Below are 9793 nucleotides of genomic sequence, written 5' to 3' on the forward strand. Positions count from 1 at the left end.
ACAAATTCAATTAATTTAGAATTAATTTGTTGCCAATCAACATTTAGGTTTAACTAATATAATGAACCTATACAATTAAGTCCAACTCAGGTAAATGGGCCTTAACAATTGTGCTTGTATGGAGGATGGCTGGGTTCAGTATGCCGCTCCCACTACAAAGGCCTCCTATCTTCCATACAAGGTCCAAAAGACAGGAATTTAAACATTTGTTTTTATTAATTGTTATTAATTGATTAGCCTCACTATAGTCATGCAAAGCAAATGGGCATTCACAAGTGGAATCACCCACAAGAGTGGAATTTAAACTTTACATTTTCTAATAGACACAAATAAAACCTATCATTTTATGAATATTTTATTTGGCAAAATACCATATATCTACCAAACATATGGGCCACTATATGCATCTAAGCCCAATTGCAAAAATACCACATATAGTGCAAACAGACATGTTATAATTGGATGGGCCTAATCATGTTACTATATGAGCAATTCTATGAATTTATACAAAAATATCACAATTAATTTCATTTGCAAAAATACCACAATCAATTATCTAGTATTTATCAAAAAAATTCAAATTAATTAAATTTTTACAAAAAATAAGTCAATTTAAATGAAATTTATCAACAGTTAACAATAGTTAATTTAAATTTCATTTATAAAAACTCTTGGTTTTAGGTTAATTTGAAAAAAAAATATTAATTTAATTTAAATATGATTTATCAACAATTAACCAAAGTTCATTTAAATCTCATTTATTAAAAATATATTTTAGTAATTGACTGAAAAAAAATTGATATTTTTCAAAGTTTAAACAATTTTAAATTTTAAAATCAATATATAAACTGGTTTTCAAAAAAAAATATTTTATTTTGTTACAACTATTAGCTAATATTTTAACCATTTAAAAAAATAAAATATAAATATTTATAACAACCCTAAAATATCTTAAAACAGTTAAACAAATTCAAATATCCATGAAAATATCTAACTAACAAATTTCAAATAATTTAAATATTAAAAATTATAGAATAAATAAATATTTATATTTTCAAATAAAGATTTAATAAAAATATCAAGAATTTAAAAGAAAATATCTTAAATATCTGATATCTTAATTCTAATATTTTAATATATTAAAAGATTTAAAATTAAGTTGCTAGTCTATTTTTAAATTTGAATTTGAATCTTTATAGAAAATATCTAATTATTTAAATCTCAACTAACAAAAATATCTTATTTTTAAAAAAAAAACAATTTTAAATGCAAACAAAATTTGTTATTTTTTGTTTTGATTATAAATAATTTATTTCCACAAATTTTATTTTTCTTTAATTTAAAATTTTTTTTGGATGAATAGTACCCGAGGGTCCTGTTCACCGCGCTGGTGTGCGAGGGCGAGCGCAGGCGTGCGTGCAAGCATGGGCGGCCAGGTCAAATTTGTCCAAAAAAATTTTTTTACCAATTTTTCAAACCAAAACCATTTTCTAATTAATTTTGAACATGTTTTACACAAAATAAAGCATATATAAAAATTAATAGCATAGAAAACACAAAAAAAAATAACCTAAAAATTGCTAATAATCACATAAAATCAATATGCTTCATAAAAACTTGAAAACCATCAAATTATTCAAACATATCAAATAATCCAATTTTAAACATGTTCATGCATGAAAATAAAGATTACTAAAGCCTCTGAGGCCAGTTGTTAGAAAAACTTATACATGATCTTTATTTCTTTTCATGTATATCGAATATAAAACATATTAATATAAGATAGCCCACAACATGTTTCTAAAATTGAATTCAAAGAGAAACAAAGATAAGAATACTTACAGTATACACAGAGAAATTAGTGAGTCCTTCCTTCAGTTTCTCTAACCCTTGTATCCTTTCTGTCGCAGAGTATTATCAAGAAACTGAACCGTTCTTCTAATTTCTTCACAGTCTTCCAATGTATCATTAGAATCACCTAGACTAGTGTGGGAAATTCTCAACACATGAGATATATATAGAGAGAAGAATAGAAAATAACAAAGAGGCTTAGAAAAAGACTTGTGTTTAGAGAGAATCTAAAACTATCAAAAAACCAGCGATTAAACTTATGAGAACCTGTCTTTTGACTTCTCTCTAAGCACTCCTTTTATAAACTCAATTTGGTCATTTAAGATAATTAAAAAATCAATAAAATAATAGCCAATTTGAAGCCCTAGGTCGAAATTATCATGGACTTTAGGCCCGTGAAATTTCTCATTTAATTATAAGCCCATTGGACTTAAAATTAAGGCATGCATTATTTTCTATTGATTTAATTATTTAAATCCTTTATCAAATTAATTATATATAATTTGAACCTTGATTTAAACTTATTTATTAATTTAGATACCAATTTATCTTAATTAATAAATATGCCATAATTTCTCTTTTCTTCTCTAAATTACATAACTCTGTGAAACTATCCAAAATTGACCTGGTCAACTTGGATAATTCTAATTGATAATTAAATCAATTAATTGAGACTATCTAGATGATTTTATCCAAGGTACAATGGGGACCATGGGCCTATGAAATCAAGCTCCAATAAGTTATCATAAATCTAACAAATAAATTTACTAACCTATTAATTCATCGTGACTCCACTATAGACTCGAAATTGGACTCTTGAATTCATAGAACACTCTATAAAAAATATAGATACGCTATTAATTATCCATTGTTACAACCATAATTGTCACTCAATCCTCTATAGACGGTCTACAATGAGATGGGACTAAAATACTATTTTACCCCTCATTTTATTTTATCTTTAAAACACTTAGTTCCTTGTAAATGATATTTCAGTAAACTAATTTAATTACTGAAATAAGATCTCTATCATTTAACACCTTGAACCAAACTAAAAGGAAACCATCGTTTCACTTCTTCATCAGAAGCTATAGATGTTCATATCTATGATTAGCACTCCCACTCAATTATACTACCGAGTTCCCGAGATGTAAGTATGGGCTAGTCCGTAGGGTAAGCTGGTAACGAACAAGTCAAAGAACTCAAATAATACAATTAGTTAGAATATTAACCACTCAGAATTGAGATTGAATTGACCTATGGTCAACTATATGATATGACTAGAATAGATAATAACGCTATGTTTACTTATCTTATCAACTGTCAATATTAGTCCAGTCCGATGTAAAAAATACATCCGATCTTATCTACTTTGCTAATGTTCTGGAAAGAACATAACACTGTAATGTGTAATTAGATCATATCGTAGATTTCCAAGTCAGTGTAAATTGTGTGCACTGACTAATCTTAGGACTAACTTATTTTGAACATATAATCATATTTATATTCCTCTGTGATTACGTCACTATAAATACAATTAGCTATATGCTCGGGATTTAATAGAAGTGTATATTAAACAAATAATCATGAAAATAAAACATGTGAGCAAAGTGATTGACCATGTCAAAAAATGATTTATATTCTTTTATTGATAATAAAATGAGATTACAAAGAATTTGGATTTTAATTAGGGCATAAAACCCCAACAAGGGCTTGGCCTGTCTGTTATATATTAATATGATTAGGGCTTGGGCCCCATGATTGGCTATGTTAGGCTATTGTTCTGGATGCTTGTTGATAAATGCTTAAGTGCTTATATTCGTTGCATGAATTCTATGGTTAGGGCATGTGGCCCCGTTATATGAATATGTTAGTATTATGAAAATGGTTATTCTAAGGGGTTATATGATTAGCATGAGTATGTGCTTAATTTGTCGGGATGTGCCTATCCACATCTGTTTCTTATAAGTAAGATATGTAATCCTGGATCAGGGCTTGACTTATGAGTCAAGGACAACAATAGCGTGATGTGCGCTGGTCGTGAGGCATTGGCCTAAACGAGTAACGTACTATTACGTTGATCGACTCTAAGGTTGATGGTGAGCCACGGGGGTTGGGGTAGCTCTATGGCTAGTGAGATAGAGCTTTGGGCGAGGCCCTAGGTGACTCTATTGTCACGTAGCAAGGGCATAGGCCCGAGAAGTGGCTTAAAAGCCAACTAAATAGGGCAGCAGCCCCAAATTGATACAATGATCATGTGATTGAACTTAAATGATAGTGGATATGAATTATTATTGTTGATTATTGTTGGATTATTATTTTGAAGTTATATTCTCTGTTGTTTTCTGTTTTCTGCTGAGCCTCGGCTCACGGGTGCATTGTGGTGCAGGTAAGGGAAAGGGAAAGCTTTACCAGCCATGAGTTTGAGAGCTTCGATGGCGGCGTGTACATATGCGGCTGCTCGACCATCACGACCGAGGTTATCTCAGAGGAACTAGGGTTACAACCCTATTTTGTCGCTTAGGCCGGCTGATGTAGCTTTTGTTATGTATTTAATCTTTTTAACCTTTGGAATGTAATATTTTGGGATCCCATGTTCATATAAGACTCAATGGTTCTTTGACCAAAATTTTTAACCCTAACCCTTGTCACTAACCTTAGTTACATGTTTTAAGCCAAATGACCTAATTAGCAGGTATGACACAATTTTAAGTACACAATGTAACAGTCCTGGATTAGGAGGGCGTTACATACCTGCAAAAAGTAACACCTCGATCAGAATCAGTTTTAACTTGATTAAGAAATAATTCAAGTGCAAAGTTCAAGAAGCTGAGAAACTTACGAGGATGATTGAAGTATCGATGAGTGCAGTTCTTGATCCTGTTTGACATAAAGAATTGGTCCTTATAGTTATTCACGTGGCTGGGGAGGTCGATGATAGATGTTGTACTGGGGAATCTGGTGAGGTAGTAGAAGCCATCACCTCATCCCTTTGACTCTATATTGGTCTTGAGGCAGAAGAAATACATAATATCGGCAAGGGTGGGGACCTCCCACTCATGCTTTAAAAATAAATACTTCAACCCCGCCAGGAGTCAATAGGAATTCAGGGAGAGCTTGAACGGTGCCAATTCCACGTAGTTTAAAAAATCTACAAAGTACTAGTCCAAGGGAAGGAAGGCACCTGCCTTCAGGTGCTCATCACTCCATGCCCCAAAGTCGTCCTGGAGCAGGGTGCAGCATCGCTCTCCATCTAACAGAGGGTGGCCAACAAGTACTTTGGAGCTCGTCTCGATCTCGTGACTCAGTAAGATTTTGTTCACCTTGCCGTGAGTCTTTATCCGAGATTTGATATGCTCGGCCTCAAAAAAATGTTGGGGGCGTCAGGGTCAACCACAACCTGCCTATTCACCACTAGGCCAAAGTGAGGAACGGGGGTCTCAGAGGCAACCTGCTTATTTTATTTTTGTTTTGAGAGGAGGAGCTCGCCAATAATTTCTTCTTTTGGTTGGCCATAATTTCATTCATCTGGCGAGAAAGAACCCTGTTAGAGGCGACCTAAGATATAACCTCGCTATAACACTACAAGTTAGGGAAAATTGGAGTTTTGGATTCTGATTACTCGACCTAAGATACCTACGAGCTGGATTCTCACCTAATGATAATATGTGAGTTCACGTGCGGTCAGAAACCACGCTCCATAACCTCGAGAAACCCTTATACTTCAGGATTCGTGTGTCAGACCTAGTACATCTTTGGAAAGAGGTTTAATGCAAAACCACTCAAGATACTGTGACCCTTAAGCTACATAGAACTGAACCTAAAAAACCCTCAAATCTTGAAATTCACATATTCAGAAGTTCCTCTTTCAAACTGAGAAAACCCAGAAAACCACCCATTTTTTCTGCATTATTTTCTAATCGAATCTAGTGCAATTATTTTTGGCCTAACAGTTACCCACACTAAACTCAAACATAACCAAAGAAAGACAAGGAAAAGTACTGGAAAATGTCATAAAACTTGTTGAAAAATGAGAAAATGAAATTTAAATCAGGGATGATCATACTTATAAATTAGTTTCTTGATCGATGAGTGAAGTAAGAACAGAAAGTTCTTGAAAAATCTGAGCGTGAAGACCTGGGGATCTCTGGGAAGCAAGGGATTTCATAAAAGTTTTAATGTTGCGAGAAGAAGAAAGGATAAAGGAAAATTTCAAATGCAAAGTTGGTAAAGCTCAGGCGAGGCTCTCCTATTTATATGTAAACTTCAAGAACCGATCTAGCCACACGATTAAATCATGCGCCTATTACAGACCGACATGTGTCCCGTACTCGAGTGAGTGGGTGGGCACGTTTTCTTATAATTGAAGTCAAAAAGACCCTACTATGCGAGTCAGAAGTGACGTCATGCATGAGTAGAAGCTTCGACGACAAATGTTGTACTCCAAAAATACAAGCTGAATTACTTAGCATGGGGTACAATTGGCAGACAAGCATATGAAGAAAATGTACATATATAACATATTGCTAACTCTGGAGTGTGCAGCTCGAATCAACTTGACAACTTACAACAACCAGATAGTCTCTGAATCGCTTCTTACGCCAACAAAATAGTTCGAGATATGCAACGCTCAGATCACAATCATGAAACTTTGAACATGACTCGTGTCAGTTCAAATTAGTCCTATGACACCAAGCTTGAAGGAAGTGTTCAGCTCGCAGAAGTCTGGTCATGACGCATAGTGATGGATCCCAAAATAATCGGAGATTCTTTATACGCCTCATAAATGCCCAGATTTTATAATGCATTTATTACTCGATACAATAGATATATATATATATTTAATAGGCAATCATATATTTATAAAAATCGGAAGTTACCCAAAACTTTCAATTACCATATTAATTTACATTTACCCAAAATTGTTCATGAGAATCTCTTATAAATATAAGGGAAATGGATAGTTAAAGGGATCGACTTTCTATATGCAAAAACTCTCCTAAAATTATCATCAACCATTTCTTCAAGAGTCCTAAACAGATCAATAATAGTGACTCATGGACTAGGTGAACTTTAACCACCGAACCACGTAAAATTGTGTGAGCATTTTGCACTCTTGTTTTTTTGTCATTTCTTATACATTCGGTTTACGAAAAGTCTAATCTCTCTATTGTCAGATTTCTAATTCCCCTCTTGCTGAAAAACTACGTTAACAAATGTAAATAAAACATCATGTAGATCATAAGGACTTCAATAGGCTTATAACATTAGGTTTAGGTAAATGGTGGATAAGAATGACATTTAGGCTCAATTTCACACCATAAACTTACATATCAACTAACTCGAATAATACATAAATCCCCTTTTACATTCGTCTATTTCAATATTTTTTTCATCCCATGCTTCAATTTTAGGCGGAATTGAATTATAATCCTTCTAACATTTGACTTTACAGTCCTATATTTCAATATTTTTCCATTCCATGCTTCGAATTTTGGCACAAATGAGTTATAATCCTTCTAACATTTGACTCTTGGTAATATATATTTTTTCTCCTTTTTTTCTTCTTTGTTTTTTTTACTAGAGAACTTTTCAAGGAAACACAGATGGATTAAAACTCAATAAATATTTTTTTACAAACATCCAAACCTTTTCTAAAATAACATTTCCCTCGTATACCCTAAATTCCTACTTTTAATCATAAATCCAATCAATTCAAATCAACCTATGTTTATGTTGCAAAATAGGATGAAGGTAATTTCAAGTTAAAGGCTCAAAGTCAAAATCTTAAGATGTTTTCAAATATCAAAGAATAAAATAGTAAATATTAGGCTCAAAAGAGGACAACAAAGGATAATGCATATAAAGGGTAAGCTTTTTGGCTCAAACGTTCCAAATAAATTCCTTAATAATATCTACACATCAAATATTTAGAATTTCGCCTCAACACATAAATCAAGCAAGTTCTAGTTATCACTATATCAACCAAACAAACAATGTCTCTTCATACCCACAAAACCATATTTTGCATAGAACAAGTAAAACGACATGTAATCAAAACATGTAAGATGACAATATCAAAGTAAACAAGATAAATCAAGCACACATCTTCTACACATATTGAGTACTATCAAAGTATTAGCATCATCATCACCATCTTCATTGAAGCCCATAGGTCTCAATTAATATATTGGTTAATACAGTCATCCAATAATCCAAAATAAACCTAACTACCCACAAAAACAAAAACAAAAACAAAAACCTAAAACATAAAGCAAAAATCATAAAAATATTCTCTCCCCCAAACTTAAACTAAACATTGTCCTTAATGTAACACAAATGAAAAATAAATAAATAAAAGTATAGAGGACTTCTTTTATTGGATGTGGCAGAAGAAAAAATGATTAGAAAAAATGAATAGTATTGTGAGAAATTAGTTTTATGTCTATGCACTTCAACCTTAAGAAAAATAAAAATAAAAATAATAATAAATAAAAATAACCTAATAAATAAAAACTAGATAAGAAACATGGGTTGCCTCCCAAGAAGCGCTTTGTTTAATGTAATTAGCTAGACATTGCCATTCTCCTTTAACATTGTTTTCCAAGCAAAGTTACTTTCACATGATCTTCATTGTCTCCATGATAATGCTTGAGTTTATGCTTATGAACTTGAAAGATAGACTCCTTTTCTCCTTTTAAAGTGATGGCCTTTTCTCAGCGGTCTTTGTAAAAAAATCGCAGAGAAAAAGGTTCTCCTGAAAAGTTACAAACCCACATACCAATTGTAAAAGCCCTACTAATCCAGGACCATTACACTGTGTGTAAAACATTGCTTATCTCGGTAAGCGAGTCATTTGGACTCAAAAGTGTAATTAAATATAAATGATGGTTTGACTAAACATATGGGATCCCAATGTTTTTAAACCAATTATACAAATTTATCATAATTACATAATTAGCCGACCTAACCGACAAAATTGAGTTAAAATCCCATGCTCCTCAAAAGTATCTCAACCGTGGTGGACGAGCAGGCCAAGTATGTACGCGCTGCCCCCGAAGCTCTCCAACTCACGAATGGTCAATTATCCTTTGCCCTTACTTGTACCACAAAGCACCTGTGAGCCAAGACCCAGCAAGAAAACTTAATCAAGTAAGACAGATATTCAGATAAGTATTCCTATCAAATACATGTTTTATAAACCATAACCATATATATACTTAGACAATTCAACATGTATAATGACTCATGCTAAATAGATGCACACCGCATCCATGTAATGGTTCCACAACTATGGCCTGGCCCCACCACAACGGCCTGGCCCCGCCACTACGACCTACATTACACCTGTAGTACTGACAATGACCTCAAGGCCCTGCCACTATGACCTACATTACACATGTAGTGCTGATAACGACCTCAAGGTGGATAATGGTCGCCCGACCAATCAATCACAAACAACAATCAATCATTACCCACATTTATAGAGCAAACATTTACCCTAAAAATTTTAGAACAAGTCATACACGTGTTCAATAATCAAGGGCTCAAGCCTTACACCTAGTGCATGTGACAATTTTCTTACCTCAAGTCCTGAACGATAAGGTGCAGCGATAGCGGGCATGATCCTTTCCTCTCGAGCCTTGTAGTACCCCTAGTCACAATGTATTAAAGGATATTTATCAAGAACTAAATCAATTAAAAGCTTCAAGATTGATTCCTAACCTTCATAACATCTAATTCTATTAAATCGGGTAGTAAAATCCTTCCCGAGCCTTTAGGTTTGAGTTCCTATACTCAAGAACCCTAACTGGCCGAAATCCCCAATTTGAGTCATGGCGCCCCTAAGACATTATCCTGGACACGCGCTGCGGCGCGAAGGAGATTCAAAGAACTGCCCTAGCTTCTGATTTCATGCGTGGTGTGACGCACCAAGAACCGC

Source organism: Humulus lupulus, chromosome 4 (genome assembly GCF_963169125.1).
Source record: "Humulus lupulus chromosome 4, drHumLupu1.1, whole genome shotgun sequence".
Taxonomy (NCBI): domain Eukaryota; kingdom Viridiplantae; phylum Streptophyta; class Magnoliopsida; order Rosales; family Cannabaceae; genus Humulus; species Humulus lupulus.